This window comes from Cylas formicarius, unplaced genomic scaffold (assembly GCF_029955315.1).
Source record: "Cylas formicarius isolate icCylForm1 unplaced genomic scaffold, icCylForm1.1 PGA_scaffold_10__41_contigs__length_53128322, whole genome shotgun sequence".
Lineage (NCBI taxonomy): Eukaryota > Metazoa > Arthropoda > Insecta > Coleoptera > Brentidae > Cylas > Cylas formicarius.
The window spans coordinates 49,823,790-49,836,664 of record NW_026844214.1 but is presented as its reverse complement, the minus strand read 5'-3'; the positions used below and the strand labels follow the sequence as shown (position 1 = coordinate 49,836,664).

At 31.2% G+C, this 12,875-nt stretch overlaps 2 protein-coding genes across 10 annotated transcripts in view; one reads left to right on the top strand and one right to left on the bottom strand.

Moving 5' to 3' along the window:
* Positions 1-3,756, bottom strand: part of LOC132704740 (uncharacterized) — a 53,132-nt gene extending 49,376 nt beyond the window's left edge. Inside the window, exon 1 of one of the 3 annotated variants that reach the window (XM_060674954.1) lies at positions 3,599-3,756. The gene's annotated coding sequence lies outside the window, so the exon portion shown is untranslated. Of the gene's footprint in view, positions 1-3,581 lie in introns of all 3 variants that reach the window. The other 2 variants (XM_060674962.1, XM_060674970.1) reach the window with 2 other exon arrangements.
* Positions 1-12,875, top strand: part of LOC132704690 (probable beta-hexosaminidase fdl) — a 183,915-nt gene that overhangs the window by 105,058 nt on the left and 65,982 nt on the right. The window lies entirely within an intron of this gene.

The following is a 12,875-nucleotide window of genomic DNA, read 5'->3' as shown; positions in this document are numbered from 1 at the left end:
TAGACTGTTGACAACTAAACCAAAATTAATGAGCCTTTCGTACTGAATTGGGGTCACAAATAAATGTTTTTATTTAAATATATGTAACAAATTTCACAGCGTGTCAACATATGGATGTTAATACGCTGTGATTTAAAAATTTAATCATGTGATATATTTTATAGGACTAAAAGTAATATTTCCTATAGCTAATCGGCTGTGAGCCACTCTGTATAAATATTTAAACTGACTAGTTTATGGTGTTTAAAGTGCATGTTAGTATCTGGATACTGTACCGTACTGAATCCGGGTCACAAATAAATGTTTTCTTTAAATATATGTAACAAATGCCATACCTCATTAATATCCAGATGCTAATATGCAGTTTAAATAACTTAAATTAGACAACTTAGGAATTTATACAGAGTGATGATTAAATTTGATTAATGTAAAAGTGTTTAAAAATATATTTATTAATAAAAATTGCAACAAAAATATGTTATCTACAGATTCGTCACATCAAAACTGAAGTTAATATGTTTTTTGTATTGATTTGGGGTATCAAATAAATGTTTTATTTAAACACCTGTAACAAATCCCACAGCCTATCGATATTCAGATACTAATATGCACTTTAAACGACTTAAATTAGTCAATTTAAGTATTTATATGGATTAGCTATGGCAAATATTGCTTTTACTCCTGTAAAATTTATGAATGATTTGTTTAATGTAATTAAAATTGCCAGCAAGATGTGTTGCCTATAGATTGTTGACAACAAAACCAAAATTAATATTTTTTTTGTACTGAATTGGGGTAACAAATAAATGTTTTCTTTAAATATATGTATGCCAATATGCAGTTTAAACAACTTAAGAATTTATACAGAGTGACGATTAAATTTGATTAATGTAAAAGTGTCAAAAAATATATTTATTAATAAAAATGGCAAGCACAATATGTTGTTTACGGATTCTTCACATCAAAACTAAAGTTAATACGTTTTTTGTACTGATTTGGGGCAACAAGTAAATGTTTTATTTAAATATCTGTTACAAATCCCACATCATATCATATTAAATTTAAATATTTATACAGAGTAGCTCACAGCCGATTAGCTATGGGAAATATTGCTTTTACTCGTATAAAATTTCTCAAATGATTAAATGTGTTTAACGTAAAGGTTTTTAAAAATGTGTATATTAATTAAAATGGCAAGCAAGCAAGATGAGTTGCCTATAGATTGTTGACAACGAAACCGAAATTAACACGTTTTTTGTACTGATTTGGGGACACAAATAAATGTAAGTGAAATAGCTATTGGAAATATTACTTTTATTATTATAAAATTTATCAGATGATTAAATTTGATTAAAAATATCTATAAGAATTAAAATGACATGCAAGATGTGGTGCATATAACTTGTTGACACCAAAACCCAAATTAATACGTTTTTTGTACTGAATTGGGATCAGAAACAAATGTTTTATTTAAATGCTTGTAGAAAAAATCCACACTAATATATTAATATATAATAATATGACTTTTACTGCTATAAAATTTATCATATGATTAAATTTGATTAATGTAAAAGTATTTAAAAATGTGTATATTAATTAAAATGGCAAACAAGATGTGTTGCCTATAAATAGTTGATATCAAAACCGAAATTAACACGTTTTTTGTACTGATTTGGGGTCACATTTACATATATATATATATATATATATATATATATATATATATATATATATATATATATATATATATATATATATATATATATATATATATATATATATATATATATATATATATCAAATCCAGATGCCAATATTCAATTTAAACAACTTAAATGACACAACTTGAGAATTTATACACAGTGGCTCTCAGACGATTAAATTTGATTAATATAAAAGTGTTTAAAAATAATTTATTAATAAAAATGGCAAGCAAGATATGTTGTCTATAGACTCTTTAATTTCCATAAGTTAATAATAATAATAAATAGTTAATAATTGTTTTATTTAAATATCTGTAACAAATTCCTCAGCATATCAATATCCAGTACTATAAAATTTGTCAATTGATTAATGTAGAAGTATTTAAAAATCTTTATATTAATTAAAATGCCAAGCAAGGTGTGAATGTGTGTGTGTGCTTATAGATTCTTGACAACAAAACCAAAATTAATACGTTTTTTGTACTGTATTGGAGTCACTAATAAATGTTTTCTTTATATTTGCCATACCTAATTAATATCCAAATTAATATGCAGTTTAAATAACTTAAATTAGACAACTTAGGAATTTATACAGAGTGATGATTAAATTTGATTAATGTAAAAGTGTTCAAAAATATATTTATTAATTAAAATGGAAAGCAAGATGTGTTACCTATAGATTCTTGACATCAAAACTAAAGTTAATACGTTTTTTCTACTAATTTGGGGTCGCTAATAAATGTTTTGTTTGAATATCTGTAACCTATTCCTCAGGGTATCAATATCCAGATACTAAAATGCAATTTAAACGACTTGAATTAGATATCTTAAAAATTTATGCAGAGGCTCTCAGACGATTAACTATTAGAAATATTACTTTCACTACTATAAAATTTTTCAAATGGTTTAATTTGATTAATGTAAAACTATTTAAAAATGTGTATATTCATTAAAATGGCAAGCCAGATGTGTTGCGTATAGGTTATTGAGAGCAAAACCAAAATTAATACTATTTAATATTATACTACTTATATTTGTACTGAATTGGGGTCACAAATAAATGTTTTTATTTAAATACCTGTAACAAATCCCGTATCAATATCCAGAACTCCAATATGCAGTTTAAATGACTTAAATTAGACAATTTAAATTGCAAGCAATATGCGTTGCCTATAGAATGTTGACACCAAAACCAAAATTAATAATAAATTAATACGTTTTTTGTTTTATTTGCGATATCTGCAACAAATTTCGCTGCGAATCAATATCCGATTTATAAGGAGTGATTAGTTATTAGAAATACTAATTTTACTACTACATAATTTACCACAAAAAATTAATTTATTTAACGTATTAATGGAATTTTATTTAAAAAAAATATAATTATGTTTAGGTACAGGATGTCTTGACATCTTACCTCCAGGTTTTATCATTAGTTATAGAAAAAAATTTTTGATACAACACTTGTATGGAACCGACAGAATTTTTTGTGAAATTGAATTAAAAAATAACAATTTCATTCAATCAAAATCTTCATCAATCTGAAACTAAAACATTAACGGCATACAAAGGAAGGTGTTAAGTAAAAAAAAATTTAAATATTAAATTTTTGACGTTAAAAAGACAACAAGCAATGCATTTCACCGTAGTTCCGCTAGTCTGTATAATTGTTACCCAAGATGGCGACATAATGTTGCTCTTCAACGAAAACGATAAGCAAAACTTTTGTTATTAACGAGAAAATATTTAACCTCGAAACTTATCAAGTGCCCTATTTTCGGATTGCGCGTTAACAAAACTTTTACAATAATGGGTTCTTATCTCCAGCAGCATCCGGAAGAACTGTACTCATTCGGCAACGTCGCAAGAATCACTTACGCACGAAACGGGTTTACCTCATTTCATTTTTAAGTCACTCGCACCTAAACGATGTCTTTAACGACACTCGGCTAAGGAAAACGATTGCGAAAAAATAAATCCGGCTACCCTTTGGCCGGGAACGTCGACAATCTACTGGAAAAATTCAAAACCCACTTTCCAGAAATAATCGATAACTGACGGTGTTGCCGTGGACGCTGAGAAAGTGGAAAGTTACGCGCTGGATACGGCACCTGCGTCATCACTTTTGTGTACACTCACCGAAATAACTTTCCCGCAAATGAAAATAATCGTCTTGTTATACGTTGAAAATGGAAATAGAACAACGCTTAAAATGAGTGACGTAAGAATACGTAATTTTACGTACACAAACAATAAATTAAATTATACTTTGACCAGAATTATAGTGCCTTTTTACTGTTTATTACTCCAAAACCGAAGCCCCTTATAGAACACCCTGTCGAGCAGACCCTTAAAAGTAATCAATCCAGGACCGTCCTAGGAATTTATCTACATACATTAACAACCGGGTTAAAAGTATGTTTTCAATCTTTTTCGTCGAGCATGTACATATAAAAATTAGTACAATGTAACAATTTATTACGTTCTATGTCACTTGTTTTTATTGCTGCTCCTACTTCCCATTCCGAATTTCTTATAAAATTGTAAACATTCAAAACAATATGTTTAGCATCCGAAGACGAATGGATCCGTTTTTTTTTTATCAAGCTGAGGTAGTTCGTCATCTAAATTGTCATTAGGTTCGACTACCATCTCCACTGCGTTCTGTGTTGTTTTCTGACCCGATCTCCACATTTTAAAGTTTAAGTGTTAAAAAACAGGAATATCCAAAAAATGTTTAATTGTAAGATTCTAATAAATATTTATCTGTATTCTTATGACGTAACGTCTGTTCATAGATATAAGAAACTGACTAACTGATATGAATTAAGGAAAGACCCGGGCAAGCTGTAAGAATGAAATATGGCCGACCAGGTCCGTACTTTGCTTAGAATTAAATTATTTGGGGTTTTGTTAGGAAAGATACTAAACAATATTTATTTATTTGTTAAAAACTTCGGTTTCTATAAGTTTGAGGACATTGGAGTTAACACGGGGAAAAGTATTGTTACGACGAATGGCAGATTTCAGTTGGTGCCAAACATGTTCAATGAGATTAAATGTACAGTGGCAACGTGGAAACCTTAAAACTGTATGCCCTGTGTGTGTAGGTTCAAGCTTTTTAAAAGTTCAATTAACTGCTTTTTGGTATAATCTTCGTGAAAATAAATGTCGTTATTATACATGTAGTTTTGGATTGTTGCTTTTGTGTCACATGAGGAAGGGGTTTTAGTCAACTGTCTACTGTGATAACTTGCATTGTCCATCACAATTACGCTATTAGGAGGAATATTTAAAACTAGTTCGTTTCTAAACCAACTTTCAAATAAATCAGCGATGGTGTCTTCGTGGTAATCCAGAGAAGAATCTTTAATATTTTTTGCAGACAGAGAAAATCCATTTAGAATCTAACCATCTTTAGAGCCAGCATGCAAAATAGTTATTCTTTTACCTCTTTTTGATGGCGCATAAGTGTCGAACCAGGTTTCATCCAAGTAAATAATTGGCCTTTGTTGTTCTATGTAAATTCTAATTTTTTCTAGATATTCCAGTCGCCATTTCCGAATTCTAGGAGATTCCATTAAAACTTGCCTTTTGTCAATTTTTTAAAATCTAAAACTCATGTGTTAAATACACCTCCATAAGGTTGTCAGGTCATCTTTTTCAAGGCACGCTTTGTTCCTCATATAACTGGTAAATTTTACGCCGTATTATATCTTGATCACTTTCATCTACACTCGAGAAAATGTCAGCATCGCTTCTTTTTTTCCTCGCTGAAATGGGATTATTCACAATTTTCCATACAGTTAATGATGGAATTTTCGTCAATGTGGCCGTTTCTTCTAAAGATGTTTGCTTGCTGGCACCATGTTCAATGAGAGTCAAATAAACATTGTTTATAACTTCCTTAGTCTCAATAGAAAAGTGTTTTCTACATTTGGGCGGGAGCATCTCCTGAGATGCACTAGACTCGCACATATTTTGCATAATTCGCACACGATTCAACACACGCTGCATTACACACGAAATAAGAATGATCACTAATAAACTTAAACTAAGTAGTATACCAATCTAAAGAATATTAAATACAGGTTGGTATAAAATTATTTTCTATTACGGACCACAATTTTACCTGAATTTAAATTCCGAAACTTTAGGAAAAATATTAAAGATTCTTCTCTGGATTACCATGAAGACACCACCACTGATTTATTTAAAAGTTGATTTAAAAACAAACTAGTGCCAAACATTCCTCCTAACAGCGTAATTGTAATAGAAAATGCAAGTTATCACAGTAGACAGTTGACTAAAACCCCTTCCTCATATGACACAAAAGCAACAATCCAAAACTGCATGTATAATAACGACATTTATTTTCACGAAGATTATACAAAAAAGCAATTAATTGAGGTTCTACATAGCTTGAACCTACAAAAGCAATACGTCTGTGATAATTATGCAAAAAATCTAGGGCATACAGTTTTAAGGCTGCCACCTTACCACTTTTCATCAACCACCAACTGAAATCTGCCCTTCGTCGTAACAATGTTTTCCCCGTGTTAACTCCAATGTCCTCAAACTTATAGAAACCGAAGTTTTAAACAAAGTTGGGCAAAATCTGTTAAACATATAGAAAAAGCAGAACAATCGTATATCCATATTGCAAATGATATAGAACAAATAATAATTACAACAGGGGACGATAGCGATAGTGATACTGATATATTATGTGAATAATTTTAAGTAATTTAAGCAGGTAATAAAAATAATTTGTAATTTTTTTTAGATTCGAATATATATACATACATAAATAAATAAATATTGGTTGTATCTTTCCTAACGAAACCCCAAATAATTAAATTCTAAGCAATGTACGTACCTGTTCGGCCATATTTCATTCTTACGGCTTGCCCGGGTCTTTCCTTAATTCGTATCAGTTAGTCACTTTCTTATATCTATGAACAGACTTTAGCTTTAAATTCTTCTAATTGAGAATGTAGCATATGAGTCCATGAGATGCAGGGCCATAACAAACAAAGTGTGATGATGAAAAAGATTTGCGTAGAATTTCAAAACTTTACTGACGACTAACAGCTGAACAAAATACATTGGATGAGGTACTAATCAAGAGAGGAGTTCCACAAGGTTGCGTTTTGTCTCCATCGTTTTATTCGGAAGCCATATTTTGAGAGGCACTGGATGGAATTCACGACTGAATAAAGATTAATCAATCAAAAAATAACCAGCATTGAAGTTCTAATTACCATACAGAAGTCTCTGGAGTGATTGGACATAATAAAACAGGGAAAGATTCAATATATGGCTCACATTATGAGAGGCGAAAGATGGATTTGTGAAATTGATAATGGAATGCACCTCAGGAGATGCTTTAACCGCTCATCAATATAAATATTGATGATTGATGATGATAATATACTTCAGAACATCTTCAATATTATGAGAACATCTGGTGTTGTACTATAGGTCCGTAGATACAGGTTATACTATTCAAAAACTCTGCTGTTTAACCACACGGTTACATAAAGCAACGGAAAATATTCCGTAGGAAACTTAGAAATGACGTAATTCGGAAGTCTAACTTTCGGCGTGTGACAATCCGTCTCACTTGAGAAAAGTTCCTTTCCGACTCGAAACAGCGTATTTCAATTTGAGTTGAATTTTCTGTTCAGTTGCTGTCCGTCAGTAATGCTGTTTATGTCGTTTTGCACTTTACCAAGAAAGTTGGAATATGGCTCGGTTGTTGTTTTTCGATTCGGCTGACCCGAAACATACGAACGTACTTGCTCAAGTTAAATTGATTTGTGTCTGAAATTGACCTTAATATTGTGTTTTTTTTTTAGAAATAACATAAACATAAAACTTTTTTTGGTTTGTTTTAAAAAATCACCTATGAGAACATTAATTGCGTTCTACGTTTCGGTGACTTCGTCAATTAGTTCTTTATAGTGTATCAACAGATGCGGAAACTTTTGCTTTTTAAGATATCGAAAAGAAGTATAAAATTGAAAGTGTGCAATACCCACCAGATGCCGACAAGTAACCTAAACGTAGGAAAAAAAAGGCAACATTGGAAAAAAATGCAGCAACGCCATATGAAAATCAGCCTGATGAAACTTTTCAAGGAAATTAGGGACAGATTTAATTGACCAGCTATATAAAAACCTACTTATAAGTTACAAAAAGAAGATTATGAAGAAAACGGGAAAAAGATTTAAATATTCTACAAAAATTTGACCATATGCGACATGTTTATATACAGGGAGTTTTCTAATTGAATGAATTGAATGAAAAAGCTTCCTATGGACATGTGATTCACAGATTAAACGACGCAATCGCTATAATCAAAACTAACTGGTTTGAATGTCTCTGTATTGATTTGGAAAAACAACAACTTTTTGAAATTAAGTTAGTAAAGGGCCTTCTAAAAAAGTGTGAATTACTTTTTGTCTTAGTTAACAACAAAGAATTAATTTAAATATATACATTATTAACGTCACAGCTTAAATGATGCAAAACAAAATATAACCAAATCAATAGAGAAAAACAACTGCACAATTTGAAATACTCCTGCCAATATTTAGTCGGTCCTCTCTCATTATCGATAACGGATTGTAGTCTCCTGGGTATTGATTCAACTAATTTTCTAGTATACTCCGTGGAAATTGTGTTCCATACTTCAGTAATTTTTAATTTTAATTCATCCTTGTTAAATGGTGGGACACTGTTTACTTTGTTTTTTAATGTCAACCACGAATTTTAAATTAAATTTAAGTCTAGTGACTGGGCTGGTGTCTTAACATTTGGGCAATTATAAAGCAACGAGGTGTGCTTTGGATCACTGTCATGATACAACCGATAATTGTTACCCATATTTAATTTTTGGGCACTAGCAACGAGATGCTGTCATATGCACATATTGCTTTATATTTCCTTCAATGAAATACATATTACATACTCCTGCAGAAGACATACAGCCCCATAACATCACTCCACCTCCACCTTGCTTTTAAATTTTTCAATTTAATTCTTCCTTAGGCTTTCTCCGTACTGTACCGTATTTTTCCATCCATCCATTACTGAATTCCAGAAGTTCAAATCCTTATCGATATGCTCTCTAGCGAATGCCAATCTCGCATGTCTATTTCTTCAGCTAATTAAAGACTTATTTCTGGCAGTTCGACCATGTAAATTATTTTCTCGCAGGATTCGTCGAATTGTTTCGTGGTTACACCTTTTTCGAAACTGTCTTTCCACCTCGACACACATCTTTGAAGCAGTTTTTTTTTGGATGATTCGATAGCTCTCTTACAATCCATCTTTCGTCACGTTCATTGAAGATCTTATTTGGAGCTAACTACTTATTCTCGACTAGTTTATTCTCGACCCTATTTTCGTTACAGTAACGCTGAACAGTTGGCGGACATTTGTTTACTATGTTGGCTATGTCTCTTTGGTTGTATCCATTTAAAAAAATATCGCTTTAATGAACGAAAACGTGGTTTATAATGTTCAATTAAACAAAAAACAATTGCAGGAATAAATAAAAGCCTTGGTAAATTTCGAACTGATAAGTTTTTGACCCAGGTTATATTTGCATAATTTATGCTGTGACTTTAATATTGCATATACTTTAATTAATTCTTTATTGTTAACTGAGTAAGGCATATTTAAGACAAAAAGTAATTCACACTTTTTTTAGAAGGTTCTTTACTAACTTAATTTCAAAAAATTATTTTTTGCCAAATAAATAAAGAGACATTCAGACCAGTTAGTTTTTGTTACAGCGACCGCATCATTTAAGCTGTGAGTCACTGTATGTCTGAAACATCTTAACTTTTGAGACACAGTGTAGTAAAATGTTCAAAAATAAAATAAATATTTTAATAAAATTTGGCACACGTGTCCAGAGGCATATTTAGTGTACCCCTTTTTTTTTAAATACACCAGTGGCGGGCGTCCGGAATTTCACCTGACTATTTTGATGGTACTATTGTACACCACTGATTTCTCTTAAAATAAAAATTATTCTTACAATCATTATTATTGGTTACTTAAGTAATTGTTTCTCAGTTTTACTCAAATACTTAAAAAATTGAAGTACCAATAAGAAGTACGTAATCTTTGAGGTGTATTTCTGACGTTGATAGTAGGTTTTTCTTCCTTTATTCAAACATATTCCAGTCGAAATCGGGTTTTACGACACATATCGTACCTAAAACTGCATCAAAACTGCAAATATCAGTTTAAGCTATCATTTTTTGATACAAACAGTTACATATTCATGTCAATATCGTTCAAATACTAGTCAAAATTAGCGTCTTTAAGCCTTACAGTAACGGAAACCTTTGTAAACCATTAGATATCGGTGTAAAACCCCCTTTCTGAGTCAAATAGTTGCCGATTTCGATAAGATTCCAGTCAGAATCTGCCTCTTATTGCACCGAAATCTAACTTAGAAATGCAGATATGTACTTAAGGCCCCTCTTTTTGTGACAAATAAATGGTTTTCACTCTTGATTTCGAGCAGATTATAGTAAAAACCTGCATTTTCATAACTTACCGGACTGAAATCTACATTAAAACTGCAGATAACTACTTAAAAACCCACTTTCTTAGATTGATAGTAAGTTTTTCTTCCTTAATTCAAACAGATTTCAGTCAAAATCGGCTCCTCCGACACATATCGTACCTAAAACCGCATCAAAACTGCAGATATCAGTTTAAGCTATCATTTTTTGATCCAAACAATTACATTTTCATGTCCATATCTTTCAAATACTAGTCAAAATCGGCGTCATCGTGTTTTATAGTAACGAAAACCTTAATAAACCATTAGATTTCGACGTAAAACCCAATTTCTGAGTCACATAGTTCCCGATTTATAATTAATTCTTGTAGTAGGCTCTGTCTGTCATAATTATTAATTCTGTTGTCAGCGCACTTGTTTGACATCAATTTTTAAAATTCAATTCTTCGCGTCTTATCGTCTTATTAGTTTAGTGTTTAAAATGTTTAAGAACTCCAGAAATTGAAGAAGCAGTTTTTCGTACTAGAAAAATTTAAAATAATCTGAATATCTCTCACGTCTTGGTTTGGAACATTTTGCACGATTTTCTATTGTACTCATATCATATTCAATGAGTCCAAGCGTTACTTCCCAGGGATTTTTCCTTGCGTGCGTTTTGCCATTTACAGATGAAGCTAACCTTTCCGGAAGTGCAATCAGAAACTTCCACAATAACTATATCTGGGTCAAGAACAATCTTCGGGTAAATGATTGGGCTGGAATTATTGGAAATTACTTATTTGGACCCTCTTTCCTGTCAGAAAGGCTAAATGGCCAGAATTATCGCCGGCTTTTAGAGGAGGACTTGCCAATATGGCTAGAAGAAGTACCACGTTTAATTAGGAACAGGAGCACTTTAGTGTTGGAGTAACAGAATATTTAAATCACACATTTAATAAGCGATGGGTAGGTCGTGACGGACCTCAACAATAGCCCCCTAGATCACCAGATTTAAATAATTTGGACTTTTTCTTATGGGACATCTTAAAAATCTGGTTTATCGTAGCCTCGTTAGCACTGTATAAGGGCTTACTGGGCTTTAATAAGAAACACTGAATGTATACCTCAAAGAGTGCGAGGCAATATGAAGAAAAGGGCTGAAGCGGGTATCCTTCAAGGTGGAGGATATTTTTAACAACTTATCTAGTTTCTATGATCTACTATTGTTCTGCGATGTTCTAATTTTGTTAAAGATGATTAATAGTAGGTAGTTTTTTTTAATAAGAATTGTTTATTATTTATCTTGTTAGGATCTTGAGATTTCATTAAAAATGTAAAATTAAATAGAACAGCCTTCTAGTTGTTTTTTTCTGAAGTACACTAGTTGCTAACTAAAAACTAGGTATTTTGTTTTAGAAAGACATTTTATTTTTCTCAAAAAAAATTATTGATTTAACCAATGCAGTCGCGACCTAATCAACCAAAATATTATTTGTTCCTAGACAGTCACTGATTTGCGTTCATTTATGAGCAGATTTGCTATCTTAATTTTTTTTAATACGTCGAGCGGTCTTCACGTTAAAATCTAATTTCTCTGCTTGCTATCATATAATTTAACAATTTTTATTTTAAAAGAAATCAGTGGCGCACCATCAATGTCTGCCAAATTAGACAGGTGAAATTCCGTGCGTGCGCCACTGGTGTATTAAAAAAAAAGTGGTACACTAAATGATGCATCTTGATACGTAGTACATGTGGGCCAAATTTCATTAAAATATCTAGATATTAAAAAAATATATTTTATTTTTGAAAATTTTACACCATGTATCTCAAAAGTTAAAACATGTAGGACATATGTTCATATAAAGTTTTCTCTTTAAAATGTACCGAAAAATCGCCCCGTTGATTATTGACTTTCAATTATAAAACACCTTGTATATCACTTAGAGTAACGATCAATACATCACGAATTATGCATTTTTTTTATATGAAAAATTATGAAGATTAGTGTTATTTTAAATAACGCCAGAACTATTGTCTCATAATTAAACCCTTGCTTCGGAAGTCCTATAATTTTTTACCTATAGCAAAAAAAAACGTAATTACGGTTTTTTATTCATAGATACTCACATTGATACTTACATAGCAAATTGCAAAACAGAAAAATCTTACAGTGACAAAATATTATTTGCGAATTTAAAAAAAATTATAAAACGTATGTTTAAAAATTGTTAAACTTCGCTCAAAGTTTACAGAAGTTATCGGACAGTATTAAAGTAAATCTTCGAGTTACGTAATTAACAAAATCGGTGTCAAATATAACTATCTTTCTTCCTGGACGCAAATTGACAAAGTGCATTTTTTTCTTCGTAATTATGCCCAGCCGATTACCGATTACCTATACCTTTTACATCAAATGTTCGCTTCACCAGTAGATCGATACTCGTTAATGAATTTCTCTCGTGTAAAACTGTTAATTAAAAGCCCTACAACGCCGAACAAAACAAAACAATTCCGAATTAACTTTGGCTCATATACCCGATATCTCCAAACAATATGAAATTGCATCGAAATTCTCCGCAGAATTAATTAAGAGACCAGAAATAGAATTACCTTCGGGCAATAAAAATGTATTGGTCCTATGC